An 18737-nucleotide genomic window follows, 5' to 3' on the forward strand; every position below is an offset into this window, starting at 1 on the left:
CTGGTGGTGGTCGTGGGGGCAGAGGTCTCCGTGTTTGTTGGGGCGGTCGTGGCGTTGAAGCTGTTGTGGATGTATGCAGTCTTGCTTTTCGAGGGAAACAAAGTGTCTACATTGCAAATAAACCAAATATACATAGCTTCATGTTGTTAAATAACTAAAAAAAACTAAGATATCTGTGTTTGTTGTAGGGAAAATGGCCAAATAAAATGCCGCAAAATTGCCGCTAAATTTCCATATTTGTGCCGCTAAATTTCCATATTTGTGCCGCTAAATTTCCATATTTGTGCCACTAAATCTCCATTTTTGTGCCGCTAAATTTGCTAATCCATGCCACTATATCCTGGGGGGTATGGCTTGGAGAGCTTGTTTTGCAGATAGCTGGGCCCCATCCCTTGAGTGCTTTAAAGGAAAGACAGCAGATCTTGAAGAAAGATCTTTTTTTCACTGGGTGCCAGGGCAGTTCTTTGAGTAGGGGAAGAGATGGAGATCCAGGAGGGCGATTTAGAACCATCCTTGCTGCAGTATTTTGGATCACCTGAAGTTTAGTTAATCTTGTCTCACCTCCTTCAGCCAACAACGTGTTCCTGTAGTTGAGCCGTCTCACGACCATTGCCTGGACTACTGTTCTGCGGTGTTCTAGTGGCAGATAGGGAAGTATTCTGCGTAGTAGATGCAGGCTATAGTAGCACGCCCCAGAGATGTTCTTGACGTTATCTTTCATGGTGCGTTTATAATCCATTTGGATTCCCAAGCTCTTTACTGAGGATGATGGAATGGGGGCTTCACCCAGCTGGGAGTGCCATCAGTCCGATGACCAGGAGTGAGTGGCTCTACCCAGGAGCATAAGCTCAGTTTTACCCGGATTGAGCTGGAGACAATGCTCCCTCATCCAGTCCGAGATTGCTAACAATCCACCCGAGAAACGTAGTTTCTCATCAGTGGAATTAGAACCGATTGGAAACAGCAGCTGTGTATCGTACGAGACTATCTCGAAGCCGAATGGTTGAACAATCTTACCCAGGGGAGCCATATACATATTGAAGAGGGTGGGGCTCAGGCACGAGCCCTGAGGCACCCCCTTGTCCAGCAGAAATTGTTTTTGAGATACAAACGGACCCAGGATAGTGGTTTGCCATCTATCGGTTAAAAAGATCCTCTGCCACTGCAGGGCCACACCCCCAATGGCGCACTCAAGCAATCTCTCTGCCAGCCGTCGATGAGAGATAGTATCGAATGCCGTGGAGAGATCGAAGAGGATCAAGATCATGGCTCCTCTGGCATCAAGGGTTAATCTCAGTGAATCAGTTACTGCCAAAATGGCAGTTTCTGTGCTGAAGCCCGGGCTGTGAAGGGTCGAGGATGTCGTTGAATTCTAAATACTGGCTAAGTTGTTTATTTATTACTGTTTCCAGCATTTTGCCAGGCAAGGGCAACAAGGATATTGGTCTATAATTACTGAGCACCTGGGGGTCTGCAGATGGTTTCTTTAAGATGGGGCGGACATAAACTTCTTTCCAGGTGCCCGGAATAAGACCGGTCAAATTAGAAGAGTTAAGAATTTTTTGTATTATAGGAGCACAGGTTGGCGAGAGGAGGGCCAAGGTGCTGGGAGGGCATAGGTCAGCCGGTGAACCTGATTTTGCTGCTAACAGCAAGTTGTTTGTATCCTCAAGCGAGATGGTCTCAAACTGATTGAGGTAACAGGTGGTGGCTATAGAAGAATTGTCCAGAATCGTAGTGAGTCCAGAGTTGTTAGTGCTCGTGACAGGGAAATTAGCATAGATCACAGAATTTTTTTCTTGGAAAAAATTCGCTATTGAGTCACATAATGGTTGAGATTCTGGTGGAGACTGTTTACACGCGGGGGAGGAGAAATCCTTGACGATGTTAAATAATGCTTTAGCAGAATTTCTAGATTGTTTAATTTGGTTGCGAAGGTTTGAACATCTGGCCATTTTAATTAGTTGGTGGTAATGCGATAGTGATGATTTATAGGCTAACTTATCTACTGAGTATTTTGTACTCCTCCAGCGTCTCTCTAGAGCTTTGCATAAGGACTTTCTGGTTTTCAAATCGCCAAAGTACCAAGGGGCGGAAGGCCGCCGAGTAACTGGGTTACTATTTTTTGCCGGGATAACAACATCGAACGTCTTTACTAAGGCAGAATTAAAACTGGCCAGCATGGCTGTGGGGTCCTGGCCGACTTGCACGGGATCCACCATGAATTGGGGAAATGTCTCATTAAAGGCCTCCAGAGTTAGTTTTTGCCATGGCCTGTTCTTACTGCCTTTTAAAAGCTTCTGACGGCTCATATGGGTTAACCCGGATTGGGACAGGAGGGAAAATTGGATCATGCAATGATCTGTCCAAGTGAGGGAAAGCTGAGGGACTACTCTTAGCCATTCTGAGTTTGTAAAAATAAGGTCTAATGTATGGCCTGCACAGTGGGTGGGCCCACGCACCCTCTGTGATAGTCCAAAAGCGCTCAAACTAGAAATGAGCTTCATTACTTCTGAGTTCGTCACGTCTTCTCCATAGAAGTTAAAATCCCCCAGAACGAATAAAGTTACTGGAGGCCAAGACCTGCATGGCAATGAATTCCGTCAGGAAATGAGCAAACTTTGTTTTGGGTCCGGGTGGCCGATAAAGCAATGCCCCATCCCAGGACACAGATGGGGACATGACCACTTTAAAAATTCCTAGTTCCATTACATTGTTGCAGGTGGAGGAGAGCCATTGAACTTTTAGATGACTTTTGAATGCGATCCCTATACCACCTCCCAATTTCCCCATTCTACCTAGATGAATACATTTATAGTCAGCGGGTATTGCAAGATTAATGGCAGGATGATTAGTAGGGGTTAACCAGGTTTCGGTTAAAAAACATAAGTCAGGGGAATAGGTGGAGATCAAATCCCAAATCTCGATGGGGCGTTTCGTGAGGGATCTAACATTACATAGGATATAGTTTGGGCTATTGTGGATTTGAGTGGAATCTGTTATGGACTCAGTTGCAGAAGAGCCAACCGGGATACACTGAAATCTACACGATATGCAAGTTACATGGCCCTCCAACATAGCAGGGAATGAGATATAGCAACTACTTGCAGACCCATGCTTGTTTGATGCGAAAGATCTTATCTCGCGCAGAGTGGCTCTTGTGTAGATGCAGCGCAAAGAGGATGGAAACTCGGAGATCAATTGAACAGCATCTCCCGCCTCCTGGCTCGGTCTGGCGCGGACGGGCGCAGACGGGCTTGCCTTCGGCGTACCTCTGCGCGTGTCCGCTGCGCGGCCGGGCAGGTGAGCTCATTATGTCCTGATATGGTTAGGTGGCGGCTCAAGGTATGGACAAGGCGTTCCTATCCCCGTCTCCAGAAAGCGCCTAATCGGCTGAAATGGAGAAATAGGAGGTGCGTGAGCAAAGTAAGTATGGACAGGAGTGGAAATGGGTGGCAACTGGAAGATTCCACGTTGAGCTAAATAGTTTTTTTTATCAGGTTCGTTTCAAGCCACAGAGAGGCTTGTGACGCCAGGTAGGCCGTTTCGTAGGAGATCCAATTGGGGAAGTTGCATCCACCAACAGTCGTGAGCATCCTGTTTTTTAAGCCTAATTCTAATTTTTTGGTTCTCCCAAAGGAAGGGTGAAACAGCTTTGTCAACTTTAAGAAAGAAATCTAGGGAAAGTCGAATAGGTAACATACTCGATAAGAAGTTAATCAAGGGTGAAACCATCATTTTGATGGTTTCAAATCTACCCCACCAAGATATAGGCTTTGGTGACCATGTAGCTAGTAGGTCTTTTATTTTATGTAGGGTTTTATTTTCATTGATGGAAACTGATTCGGCAAGGTCTTTGCAAAACCATATCCCAAGGTATTTGATAGTGGATTTCCATTGGAAGTTGGATGAGCCACCCATTGAGGGACAGCAGTGGATATTCAGCGGGAGGATTTCAGTCTTGTCCCTATTTAGAGAATACCCTGAGAAGTTGGAAAATCGATCAACACAGGATAGGATTGCAACAATCGCTTGCTCTGGAGATTCAGTAATTATCAGGATGTTGCCTGCATATGCAGCTGTTCTGTATGGGATGTTATTAAAGGAGATGCATTGGACGTCAGGCACTTCATTTGGCATCGGTAGCAAAGGCTACAGTAGTGGGGAAATGGGTCACCCCGTCTTGTTCCCTGTTGTAGCTTAAGGGGTTGAGACAGTCCTCCATTAGTTCTTCAAGGTATGGCTAGGAGTCTTTGTTAAAAGCCTTCTCCACGTCCAAGGCTATGGCACCTGCTGGTGAGGAAAGCAAGTTGGAGGCTGTTTTGATGATAGTGGGAGAAGAGGCGGATGGTGTCTCTAGCTAGGCGTCCTTTGATGAAACTTGATTGAGTGTGGTAGACTAATTTGGGAATCGGGGTTTCGGGGGGGGGAGATGAGACAGTGTGTACGAATTTTTGCATAGTTTTAGCATCCATGTTAATTTTTGGGGATTGGAGTGGTCCTTTTCGTCCTTGGGGATAACCACAATGGTGGCCTCTGATACTGAACCAGAGGTAAGGAAGTAGGAGAGAGCCAATTCTAACAGAGTAATAATTGAGCGGGCGAATGTTTCGTAAAATTCGATCAGGAAACTGTTCAGTCCCAGTGCCTTACCAGAAGGTAATAGAGTGTAATTATGTGGTACTGCGTCTCAGACTTATTTTGACTGGGGATGTGAGGGGCCAAGGCTAAGGGGCCTCTATAATTCATAGGCAGGACAACTGTTTTTTAAATAGGGAGCAGTGAGCTCAGGCCTATTGTGAAGGGTCTCATGAGACGAGTATAAATGATACATGATATGCCATTTTCAGATCATGTGCAGATTGTATAGTGATTCACAGAGAAGCGTGCTGGGGGATGTGGTACGTGCCATTGTCTGCAGGGCATATGGTGATAATAGAACCTGTCTGAAGGGTAATGAACGAAGCGTGGGACAGCTCAAAGCCACATAGCCTGCACAGTAAGAGACCAGGTGGAAGATAGCTATACACACCATGGGCAATGGGCACTATAGGGGAGATGGGTAGAGTGTACGTGTTGTGTAAAGGGCTATATGAGCATGGTACAGCGGTGCAGGGCATTCAGGGATTGTAGTATGTGGATCATGTGTGTATTGTATGTGGGACAAGGGTGGGTCATGTGTATAATGTAAGAACATGTGGTAGAGGTGGAACTTGACAGGAGAAAGTCAATACCTTGTATGCAATATGATCTCTAAGGTTCTCTATTGCGGCATGTCACATTATGCGGATACAGAGAGCAGTGTGTGAATTTATAAAGTATAAGAAACTATAAAGTATATTGTTTAGATGTACTGAGCAAATATGAAACTTCATTTACCCTCAGCCAGGACCATTCAGAGAGTCTTCCATGTGAGTCTCTATAGTGTTGTCCAGAAACACTCCTAGATCACTGAGGTCAGAGAACACGTGATTCTTGCCTTGATAATCTTGAATGTGACTGGGCCAATGAAGGAGTGTTGGATTGCTCTGTCCAGGAGTGGTCGCTTGATGGCTAAAAACCCTTTCCTCTGGATAACCGTGTCTCTGGTGTAGTCCTGGGGAATGTTGCTCTTTGCCAAAGAAGTGACTTGGCGTCCTTCATATCTGACAGAATGAGTTCTGTATGCTGCTAGTGCAAAGGTCGAAAAATCAGTGCCTGTGGGGTGGAAAGGTCTTTAGGTATGAAAGAGTGCAAATTCAAATTCAAAGTCTCTGCTGAAAGTAATACCTAGGGTCGACGGGATCCATGTTTCGAGAAAGGTGATCGGTGAAGGGGCTTTATCTTTTAATCCTTCTGGGAGACCAAAAATTCTGAGGTTGCCAATCCTATTGCCACCTTCCAATTCACTTAGCTCACATTTGAGTGCAGAGATGTAATTGTCTTTCTTGAGGAAGTGATTGGATTGGGCTGTCAGGCGGTCATTGGCAATGTTTATGTGGTTTTCAGCGTTCTATACTCTCATGCTAAGTTCCTTTAGGTCTCTCCTGATCGCAACGACTTCCATTTGCAACATATCAGTTTTTATGTTTGTGCTCTGATCAATGTCATGGACGTCGTTTAGTTTTTGGAGTATCATTTCTAGGGTGGATTGGTTCTTGTGTTTCTCTTTGATGGAAGAGTCAGGGTTCAGTGCTTCATGTTTTGATCGTTTAAGTTCAGGTTTAGTTTCTTTGTCTTTGAGTGACTTGTGATCCCTCTCATCCACTATGTTTGCAGAATGTCCGGTGGCTCATGTTGGAGCAAGAAGGAAGGGTTAAGGCTCTTGAGCAGTGTGATTTGTACCAGGGTGGCTAGCTGTAAGTAGTTGGATTGCAAGGACTCAGCTACAATAGTATTTGTCCCCAACACAGCGCAATCCTAGTAGTGGGCCACCGGGTAGAAGCTCCTCTCAAAGCATGTGGAGTGCTAGGTTGCCAAGTCAACTGGAAGACACAGGAATAAGCACAGTAAACAGTAAAGGATTGGTAAGTCAGCTGGAAGGCTCCAGCTACAGTTTTTGCTAAATGTCCGCACTGAACAATAGAATTTTGAAGTTGGATAATAATCTGTGCAGGGGTGTTCAGATATTCCAACATACCCATGTCTGATGCCTGTTAAAATCAGGGGATGGAAGCTCATAGTAGGATGAGGGGCCAGACAGTGCAGAGGGTGATTCCAGACTCAACCCCAACCTCAGAATGAAATTACTGAATACAGACTCAGATTATTATTGTTAAAGCCAGCACCCAACACACAGGCTCCATTCCGGATCTCTTTGGACCTGACTCAGAGGAAGAAGAAGCCAGCGATGCTATCGGTGCCGAGGAGGAGCAGGAACAAATCCCCCTTTCCGATGATGGCTCCGACCTGGATGAAGACAGCCTGCATGGGCAACGTTCTGCAAGTACAGTCTCTACCTCGCCCCAACTTCCAATCCCACAGAAAATGAAGGCTCCGGACCAACCCATGCCCTCGGGCCCCGGTCGGCACCGAAACCACGCTTCTGGCACCCCGCCTCCAGACTCCATACCGAAGCCAACCAAAAAGCCTTCGGCCAAAATCTTCGGGTTAAAGACAAAGTCCGGCACTGAACATCACCACTCGGTACCGAAAACCACTTCGGATCCAAAAACACCAACCCCGAAACAGTCGCCACCAATACCTTCGGCTCCGAAACAGACTGTCCTAGGATGCTTGTTTCCGGTCCAGGGAGGACCTGGCTTGGCAGTTTGGGCTGGGCTGTTCCCATGAGGCCCTGGGTCAAGACTGATGTGCATATGGTGAGGTCTAAACTGGGGTGGCATGGTGAGCAAAATAATATGGATTTAACACAGATCTCTTGACTGGGGTGAATGTTTTGATTTGTTCTACATTCCGTCCATCAATTGTGTATCTTTTGCTTTCTCACCCTAAGTGCGCCAGGTATGCCCAGACGTGGGTCCTGGGCTCACTGTGCCACTGGAATCAAGCAGTCCTGGCTGCAGAGTGTTGATACCCCGAAACCGGTCCTAGGATGCTTGTTTCCGGTCCAGGGAGGAACTGGCTTGGCAGTTCGGGCTGGACTGTTCCCATGAGGCACTGGGTCAAGACTGATTTGCATATGGTCAGGTCTAAACTGTGGTGGCATGGTGAGAAAAAGAATTATGGATTTAACCCAGATCTCTTGACTGGGGGTGAATTTTTTGATTTGTTCAGCATTCCGTCCATCACTTGTGTGTCTTTTGCCGAAACAGACTGAGACACCAAAGTCCCCGAAAAAGCATAGTTCCGGCGATCCGCTCCAAAAACCGTACCCAAAAACGAAAACTTTCGTCATACATCCAAAAACTGGACATATTGCCACCAAAGGGCCTATAAAAAGGGGAGCTAATGCTGAAGAGGAACACCAAATTCCATTAAAGAAGAGACATGTATTTATTTATTTAAATGTTTATATCAGCGCAACAGCTACCCAAAAAGGGTTTCCCGGTGCTATCAAGAAACAGCAGAGCATAGAGAAAAACCTACTGGTTAAAAAGCCAGGGTTTGAGTAACTTTCGGAACAGTATGAAGTTAGACTGAGTGCGGGAGAGACAGAGGGAGAGCATTCCACAGTACAGGGCCTAAATACGAGAAAGAATGGCCACCCGTGCTGGATAATCTGACATTAGGCGCCTGTAATTTGGCCTTTGTGGAAGACCGTAGAGTACGAGAGGGCAGGTAGGGACGGACCAAGTTTTGCAAGTAAAGGGGGGCTCTGTCGTTCTTAATGCGAAACGGTTGCAGAGAAATGTTGGGACAAACCCTTCCCCTCCTCCTCTCCCTCTTCCTTTACTACCTTTACCTCAGTCTCTGCCTGTGCCAACTTCATACAAGCCTGCACCATCTGATCCAGTGTACATAAAAGGACAATGTAGTAACTTGGGTCCAGACTGAAGGTAGCTTTTAAGTAGATTTATTAATATAAGTTACAGGTATACAAAAACCCCACAGTAACCCCACCAGGAGCGCCTGTTTAGGTGCTCAGCCCAAGATCAACTGTGATGAATCAGGTCATAACATTCTACATGACATCACATTTACAGAGTTCCACTGGTGGAGTAGAGAAAGACATGTGAATATATTTATTAAGATACTACATATCCTCCTTTCTCAAAAAACATTAAGAAAGAAACTTAGGTAGGAAAACACACTACAGAAAAGCAAATCGTGTAGAACCATAAGTAAAACATACAAAAGAGAATCAAAGGGAGCTGAAGAATCAGTAGTAAAAGTAAAGAGAAAAATAAGAGTTCCACTGGTGGAGTAGAGAAAGATATGTGAATATATTTATTAAGATACTACAGACAATTACCCTTAGACTCATTAGTTGTCTCTAATGCACGCAAGAGGGCAAGCTCTCAGACTACTGGAGACGAACCACCGACAGATAAAGAGACAAAACTCCTTGATGCTTTCAGGGAAAAGGGTAGCCTCCCAGGCAGCTAACTTCTAGCGCATATGTAACACACAAACGTTGCTAGCCAGATATGACAGTGCGCATTGGAATGAAATGGAACAACGCATCAAATGTTTACCCCAAGAACATAAATCTAAAGCGCAAGTCTTGGTATGTGAGGGACAACTAATTTCCAATAATCAGATTAGGTGCTCCCTAGATGCTGCTGATACAGCTGCTCGAACGGTGATTACTATTGTCCTTTTAATAAGGCACGCCTGGCTACAAATATCGGGGTTCAAACCGGAGGTCCAGAATTCAATATTAAATACACCATTTGATAAGGAACACCTGTTTGGGCCGGTGGTGGATTCTTTGCTTGAGAAGATGAAGAAAGATACCGAAGTGGCTAAGTCAGTGGGAGCACTTCAATCTCCACAAGGCCGTGGTTCCTTTTGGCGCTTCTTTTTTAGAGCAGGTTCCAAAACCACTTCCTCGGACACTGCATCTGCCTATAAGGGCAATAACCAACCCTCAGGTTCTAAAACTTACTTCAGAGGTGGTTATAGAGGAAACCACTGCAAGGGCAGGGGTAGAGGTTTCAACGGTAAACAAACTTTACATCTACTGCAAATCGATGTAATGACTTGCTTAGTAATGGCATTGTGTGGTAACAACGCGGTCGTTGTAACAACCGCATTGTGAAGGCACGCGATGTAATGACTCGCGTAGTAACGAGTCATACTCTGTTCCAACACACGTATCTCCCCCTCTAATACAAAGCAGTGACTTGCCCATAGTTCCCCCCATACCACTTAACACCTGTGGGGGGAAGACTGTCAGAAGACTGTCACAATTTCTACCAAAGTGGCAGTCAATAACAACAGACAAGTGGGTTCTTTAAATTATCCATTCTGGTTACTGCCTGGAGTTTATCAGCACTCCTCCAAAGATTCCCCTAAAGTCGCACAAACATTCACCGGATCACCTATACCTTCTGAAACAAGAGGTACAATTCCTGCTACTCAAACCAGCTATAGAGCCCTTACCACCACCGCATCAAGTGTCGAGTGTCTACTCTTTTTACTTCCTAATTCCCAAAAAGGACGGCTCTGTCAGACCAATTTTAGATCTCGGGGAACTACATTTTTCCATACAGTCAGACCATGTCCACAGGGTAACACTTCAACAAGTTCTACCCCTTTTGCAGAAGGGCGACTATCTTTGTACTCTAGACTTAAAAGACACCTACTTTCATATTCCAATCCATCCGGCTCACCGCGAATTTCTCAGGTACCTGGTAGCAGGTCAACACACCAGTTCGTAGTACTCCCATTCGGAGTCACCAATGCCCCCCAGAGTCTTCACAAAATGTCTGGCAGTAGTAGCTGTGCATCTAAAAAGACAAAGCAGACATGTCTTCCCCTATCTGGACGACTGGCTCATCAAATCTGCCACGTATCAACAATGCCACAATCATACTTCCGTAACCAGTCACCTAGGGTTTACAGTCAATGTGTTAAAATCACATCTTCAGCCACACAAAGTCCAGGATTACCTAGGAGCCACTCTGAATACTCAAAGGACTCTAGCATTTCCCAACGCAGCCAGAATCTGAAACATTCAAGCGCCAATTCACAAATTTCAAGCCAGTCAGTCACTTCCAGCTCGAATGTTTAAGCAACTGTTGGTAATGATGGCATGATCGTTCCTCACGCCAGATTGCACATGCCCCCACTTCAGGAAAGCTTACACAAACAGTGGAACCAGTTCCACGGTCTATTAAGGAATCTAGTGTTGGTAAGGAGTGGTACTCATCGCTCTCTGCAGTGGTGGAAAACCCAAAATCTGTCAAAAGGATGGCCGTTCATAGACCCGGTTCTACAGGCAGGACTAACAGCTGACGCATCCCTTACTGGCTGGGGAGTTCATGTTCAACAACACACAGTACAAGGGTTGTGGAACCACCAACAAAAGTTGGTCCACATCAGTCACTTAGAGCTCATGGCGATCTCTCTAGCTCTCGAAGCCTTTCAAGCTCACCTGTCTGGCAAAGCTGTCTTGGTCCGAACCGACAACATGACAGCTATGTATTACATACTGATATGGGGGACACACACACACTCCAACTGTCCCACTTAGCCCAAGACATCTGAAGGTGGGCTATTCACCACAATATCTATCTCCTAACAGAACACCTCCCAGGAGTCAACAATCAGATTGCGGACCTCCTCAGCAGGCAGAGGTATCAAATACACAAATGGGAACTTCACCTTCAATTCTCCACCCATACTTCTAAGCTTGGGGAGCCCCTCACATAGATTTGTTTGCAACTCCCCAAAACGCAAAATGCCAAAGCTTTGCCTCCAGGTATCTACACCTGTTGTCCAAAGGCAATGCTCTACGGATGAACTGGTCAGGGATATTTGCTTACACTTTTCCACCTCTCTCACTCATTCAGCAGTGGTTTGGAAACTCAGGCAAACATCCCTCACACTAATACTGATAGCTCCAACATGGGCACGTCAACCCTGGTTCACAACTCTTTAGAGTGTCCGTAATCAAAGCATTTATGGAAGGACTGAAAAGAGTTATACCACCAAGACTTCCACCTGCCCCAGTGTGGGATCTTAATATAGTCCTCACAAGGTTCATGAGCCCGCCATTTCAAAAGCATTCACAGATCTGAACTACATTTCATTACTTAGAAAAGAGCTTTCCTTATTGCAATCACCCCATTGAGGAGAGTGGGTAAACTTCAGGCACTAACAATAGAAGAACCCTTTTTCCAGCTACACAAAGATAAAGTAGTTCTTCGTACCAATCTCAAATTCCTATCTAAGGTAGTATCTGCATTTCACATTAATCAGTTGGTTGAATTACCTATCTTCTTCCCTCAACTGGACTGTTGCAGAAAGAGCTCAACATACCTTAGATATTAGAAGAGCGCTGTTGTATTACATTGAAAGAACTAAATCATTTCAAAAGACCAAACAACTTTTTGTTGCTTTTCTACCATCTCATAAAGGCAATCCCATATCCAAATCAGGATATGGGATTGTATCCAGTTTTTCTATGCAAAAGCTAAAAGGAGGTACCTCCTAGAGCACTTTCCACTTGTAAGTGCGGTGCTACTATGGCTTTTTTAGGCAGCATCCCTATTACTGACATTTGCAAAGCTGCAACATGGTACACACCACACACATTCACCAAATACTATTGTGTAGATGTGTTAGCTAGACAACAGGCTAATGTGGGCCAAGCAGTTCTTAAAACACTATTTCAGACAACTTCATCAGTTACAGGATAGCCACTGCTTAGGGGAGACTCCTGTATAGTCTATGCATAAGCATGTGATCTACAGCTCACATGCCACGGAAAATGCTACTTACCCAGTATGCATCTGTTCTTGGCATGTAGAACTGTAGAATCTCATGCGCCCACCCACCTCCCCGGATACCTGTAGCTGCTGTAGTTGTGCTATTCATACTTGCACATGGCCATCTCTATTCTTTACTACTACCCCATTCTCTCACCCTCTGTGGGAAAACAATCTGAAGATGGAGTTGATGAACATGCACACTATCACCGAAAGGAGTAGTCACCTATCTCGTGACTAGGAAAACTTCTTCGAAGAAAAACAAAGTGTAAGCATCTGGACCCAACACTAGATGGCGATCTATGCATAAGCATGAGATTCTACAGCTCTACATGCCAAGAACAGTTGCATAGTGGGTAAGTAGCATTTTCCGTATCCATCAGCCCCACAGGGGTATTACAGTTAAGTTACACAATTTCTCAGATGCAGCTGTAGAAGCCTGTGAAAATGCTACAAGGCCTGGCTTGCATAATAGATTGAGCAGGATGTTTCAAGAGGCCCACTGAAAGCGCTTTCTGTAGTTTCAGCAGATCATTGTGTTTAAAGAACAGCGACCCAGGTTGGGACCGGAGCAATGTTAAGTGGCAGCGCTAATATTTGAAGCAAGTCAGTGGAGACTGGGATGTCTTCGTCGTGTGGTACGGAACAGGCTGCAGAGAGAGAGAGATCAGCATGCGAGCCGAGACATGGTGCAAGGAGAAAGGCTCACCTCCTAGGCACAAGATGCCGTCATGTATGTCATGCCAGCAGAGGTTCTGGAGTGTCGACCCGAGGACTCGTATAGTAGGAGGTTCCAGATGTTACACACTTCTGAAATGTCCACTTAATTTTGGGCCTCAGAGGCCACAGAGGCAGATCAGCATGCGCGTTGAAGCACGGCGCAGAAAGAAAGGCTCATCTGAGGGGCACAGGATGTCGGTGTCCATGTTCTGCTTGCAGAGGCCTCTGGAGTGTCTGCTGGAGGTATCTGGTCTCATGTAAAAGGGTGAATACTGGTGCTGCACACTCGCACAGTGTTCGCATTCAGTTGCATTGGAGCGCCCATGAAGCAGACGCTGCCATTTTAGCAGTCGCTTTGGGCTTATAAGGCGAGTCGAGGACACTGACTCTGCAAGGTCCTAGGTGCACAAAGCCCCTCAATAAAGTTGCTCCTACATAACACTGACTAACCCTCGCAGCAGGAGGTCCGGGAGCTGCTCAGGGCCTGGAAAACCGCTTATGAAGTGGCAAGGTCGACAGAGCTTTAGAGGAGCGGACACTATCTTATGTGGACGCTCGCAACGCCCCCGTTATGTGAAATATAATAGACATTTTCTTAGTAAATCTAAAGCCCACTCTAGGAAAGGTAGCCACAGATGCACTGGTGAGAAATATTCCATTCTTGACATTTGTATGGCTGCTATTTGAAGGTCAGTCCATGGCTTTGCTCATCATCGTTGCTGGACTAGGAATGCAAAACGCAAATTTTAGTAGCTCAGGCATTTCTTCACAGCTTGTTTGCTTAGATGTTAACTTTGTGGCACTGTTTGTCCTTATGGTTAAGTTAGCTAGCTACTCTGTACTATCGGTTATGAATATTCAAGCATATCCCACTGTGAAAAAGGGTTAGTTACTTGTAATACAAATATTTCACTATGGCTATTTTCTCTGAAGTAAAAAAAAAAAAAGAAAAGCTCCTCCCCTTGATTTGTGGCCACACTGTACTGCGTGGGAGTTTTGTTATAATGCTTTTTGGCCTTCAAAAATGAACTCCTGTGTCTCCCTGCGGGCTTGATGGGTTTTTTATTTATTTATTTATTTTATTTGTGCCTTTTTATATAGCGCGGACTTTACCCGAAGGTGTCAGAGCGCTTCACAATAGGAACAGAACTGATACATGAGAACATTACAAGTGAACAAAATACAAAAGCAAACGTTACATTAAATGAAGCAAAAATGACAATCGTGAGCCAACAAAATACAAGAGGTAGCAAACGGTGCATTACAAAAGTGACAATCGTGAACCAACAAAATAAAAGAGGTAGCAAACGGTGCATTACAGGAGGAAAAAGTGACGTGTGCAGGTTACAAAAGCGTACAAGGTAAACATAGAGGTATAATACTGCAATATATGGAGGGCATTCAGGCACAAGAACAAACGTTACGTAGGCAATGGTGGCACTTGTGCAGGTATCGAAAATAAACAAATGTAAGAGGTAGAAAACAGTGTGTTGCAAGAGAAAGTGACGGGTGCATGTTACACACGAGTACCAAACACAGGTAGAAAGATAATACTGCACTAAATGGCAGACTCTCAGACCACAAGAACACACTGGGAAGACACTTCCATAGTCATGTAAAGTAGATTATTCTATAATGGAAGGGCTTCCTTCAGATAATAGAGAGGTTAGATCAGCCTTCTCGAATTCTTAAAGTAGCAGAGACACATTTTAACAGCTGTGCCTCGTTCAGTATTAGGGCACTGTTTCCTGTTTTATTGTTGACTGTGTATTATTATGCAGTGGTGTTTTCAGCCAAAAGAGCTGTTAGGTTTCAGTTGCTTTGTTGAGATGTGTTCTGGAATCTCGCACACATGTGGAGATAGTCGACTTTTTATGACCATTAGAGAGAATATCCATTGTAAAGAACTAGGATTACATCTACGTAACTTACCCTTCCAAGGTAAATCAACTTTTAACTAGTGATACTGTCTATCTCTTATTGAAAAAGATCTCTTCTCTTCCAGGGGATCCTCATTAATAGTAATAAGCACCAAGTAGCCCCACCCACATGCAGGAATCCCAGAGCACTCGTAAAAATGTCTAATAGATATATATATACATATATATATATATATATATATGTGTATATATATATATATATATATATATATGTGTGTAATAAACTTTGTATGCAGTATTTTACAAGTATATAGCTAGAGTCTAAATAGAAGCTCAAAATGGCCTGATTACGTTGAATTTTCATTTTTAAAAGAATCCAATTACATAGAGATATGTCATGAATAAAAAAAGACGATAGAAAACCTCTTCCAAACCTTTTTCAAAAAGAAAGGGAATATGAGAATTTGTTAGCCAATAGGCTGCCTTTCAAAGAATAGAAAAGAAAAACTGGCACTATGCCTTTAAGAACCTCAATGTACCCATGTACCCCATCATGCCTGAACGACTGAGGAAAGATCAGGCTACATAGTCTCCAAGATAGGACATGTGCTTCATCAACAGTTCTTGGGGAAGGTCAGTCTACTTCCAAAGAGCTCACCTCTCGCTCCAAGGACTCTCAAAGAGGAGGGCCTAGAGAAATACATCACCATCAAAAGAGGAAAAATTCCCGATCAACGTTGAGAGGTATGATGTAGAGAACCAAATAGTTACCTGTGTGCACGCTGTCGACAGGTACACCATCATAAATGAAGGTAAGATCAAGCCGCCACTCTGTCGAAACATCCTTGGCGTTCACTTTCAAGACGTACATCAGCGTCAAAGTCACCGTCGAGGTCAGCAGTCTGCCACCCATTTAAGTCAAAGAAGCAGGTTTCGACATCAAATCAGCACAGAAGCCAATGCCGAGGGAAAAATATTAGACTTGGCAAACAGCAGAAAAGCCACTGTTGATGGCTAGAGAGAAGAATCTGATGTCAAAGGACACTACAATAACCACAGCTGAATCTAGGCCTAGCTCTACATATAAGCCCAGAGCATACTCACCTTTAAATATCTCTCTACGCTGGCTTCAAAGCTTACAGCATAGACCTGTGTCCCATACCTCAGACTCCGTGTTCTCGTACTTATTCACCATCAAGGGTCACACCTGAGGTCCAAATGTTTGATACACCATCTTCCATGGAGCCTCCATCTCCCCAATATTCTCTAGGCATAACATCCGTGCTACCTGCGACTCACGTAGGGTCCTTCATTAGCCTGCATGTTACTGCTTCGCCACGTATAAATCCAACAAAATCTAGGAGTCCACTATGTCACTGTTTCAAATCTAAAGTGACATCTAGACCAGATCTACATCAAGATCTAGAAGATCCCAAAGGTCCAGATCTTGCCACAGACGGAGATTGTGGGAAAGTAGGATCTTTCTGGCATAATTACCCCAACATGTTGCCTGGTGTCCGTGTGTTTTTACTGTGGTTCACTGGATCCTGTTAACCAGGACCCTAGTGGCAATGCTCTTAAGTAATTTGCACACCTCAGAGTTAGTGCTCCTGTAAGTCCCTAGTATATGGTACTGAGGTACCCATGACATTGGTACACCAGGGGTCTTCCCTGGGCTGCAGCATGTATTATGCCACCCATGGGAGCCCATGCAAACTGTGTCTGCAGGTCTGTCATTGCAGCCGGAGTGAAATGGTGCATGCACCTTTTACTTTAGATATAAGGTTTTCCTAATTTTCCCGGTCACTGCCCTTAAGACCTTTAGGTCACCCCTAAGTTAGGCCTTACAGCCCACAGGCAGGGTGCATGGTTCTAAGTGGGTGGGTACCCCTGCACAAGCAGAGGTACTGCTACATACCCCAGACTCAATTCTCAGGGCTTTGTAAGTGCGGGGAAGCGATTTTAAGGTATGTAGTGGACATTGGCAACTCAGGATGTCCAACTACATAATGGCTTCTCCGAACCTGGTCATGTTTGCTATCAAACATGTTGAAATCATGCAACTACACCGATTCCAATGCTAGTTGAATGACACCGTGTACTGAGGAGGGCTCCTTTAGAATTAGGTAGGGTGGGGGCTTTTGTGAGCACCTCTAGTCTGCACTGAAGGGCACATTTGGTGCCCTCCTAACATAAACCAGTTCCCACCACCAGTACAGGAGCCCTCTGCTCCTGCTCTGGTGCGAAACTACACAAAAGACAGGGGAATGACCACCCCCTGTCAAGCTTCTCCCCTGGGAGGTGCCCAGAGATCCTCCAGGTGGCTGCATGATCCCGCAAGCCCAGGGACTCGGACCCAATAGGTATTACCGCGGGGCAGGACCCTTGATGGTGGTTTGACTAAAGGGCTACCCCTCAGATCCTGGAGTCCTCAGTGATGTACATACTCTCCCAAAGAGGGATGGAGTAAAGAAATTACTAAAGACAAAATAGTTGGTGTATCCTTTTAAGGAGCCGCTTTCTGCCCTTGAGAGATAAAAGTAGAATAGGGACTCCCCTTTTCACTTTATCCAGGGAGGATAACCCTTGTTTGCCCTGATGAAAGTCCAGGACCTCCTGGGCCAATCAAGGACTGAAACATTTTGGCACTAGGGGTCATAGGACCATACAATTCCCATTGACCCCCCCCCCCGCCACCCCCCCTGTTTAGCATTTTAATATTACTAACAGGTCCATGAATAAAGAGATAATGGTATCTGTTTGCGGATTTTTAATATTTAACTCCCCCTGGGTATATTTCATCAAGAGCTCCCTGGAATACGTTTGAGCCCACCCTGACTTGTAGGGGTCAGGGTGACCCGATGATGAAGCATGACACCACTAGGGTGTGTGAGGGTAATACAAACAAAAGGAAGTGTTTCCTTCCCCACTCTATAGTGGATAACAACTAAATTGCTTCATGTAGGATCTTCCCATATCTAACTTTCCAGGGTTAGTTGCAGGAACTTGTGAACAGCGTTCACAAGACCGTGGGTTACTTTTTGTGGAACAGGCTGCTTGATTCTGCCATCTTGAATCTTGGCTCCTGGGAGCATCTCACTGTTTAGGTCCTTACCCTCCTCTGATAGGAAGATCACCGCAGAAGGTGTCCTTCCCCCTTTTAGGGTTACTTAAGGGCTCCCCAGAGGGTGGATCCTTAGATTTGTCAAGCTCTGTGTGAAGACACATCTGCTGTTGGACACTGGAGCTCTGCTGCTGGATTGAGCCAGGGGCGAAGACAAGACTTCTCCTGGTAGGAAGACTCCTACTGCAACTTTGTCCCCATGCTCTTCAAAATTTCTGCAACTCCGTGGCCGTGCATCCCCAGTCTTCCACTACTGTGCCTGCATTCAAGTAAGAAGGAATCTCCCTTGGAGTGAAGGAGTCCCTCCCCAGCATCCACAGGCACCTAAACATCGGCGTCTGGTTTGGTGATCCTATTGCCCCACGGACACCTCCTGGCTCTGCAACACAGGTGGTGACTTGTTTCCCCAGAGACTGACCAGTCTTCCCTGCCACTTGGGAGATTGTAATCCTTCCAAATCAATCTAAATCACATCCCTGTGCACCGTGTTGGTTTGCCTTTGCCAAGGCTTGTCGACTCTCCTGACTGAAGTTCTTCGAGCTCCAAGAAGCCCTAGCCACAACCATTGCAAAGCTCCAAGAGTGTCGTCCTTCCTGCAACGTGGGCGTCCATCTTCTGTGTGCTGCTGAGGCCTCCTTGCAACTCCCTGTGCCTGCTGTCAGAGGGACCACCTGGGGTCTCCATCGATTCTTGCTG

General features: G+C 45.4%; 1 protein-coding gene across 2 annotated transcripts in view; it reads left to right on the top strand.

Annotated features, from left to right (window-relative positions):
- LOC144770421 (C-Jun-amino-terminal kinase-interacting protein 4-like) overlaps positions 1-18737 on the top strand; it is a 1040418-nt gene that overhangs the window by 606743 nt on the left and 414938 nt on the right. The gene's annotated exons all lie outside the window — the stretch shown is intronic.

Source organism: Lissotriton helveticus, chromosome 7, assembly GCF_964261635.1.
Source record: "Lissotriton helveticus chromosome 7, aLisHel1.1, whole genome shotgun sequence".
Classification (NCBI taxonomy): Eukaryota; Metazoa; Chordata; class Amphibia; order Caudata; family Salamandridae; genus Lissotriton; species Lissotriton helveticus.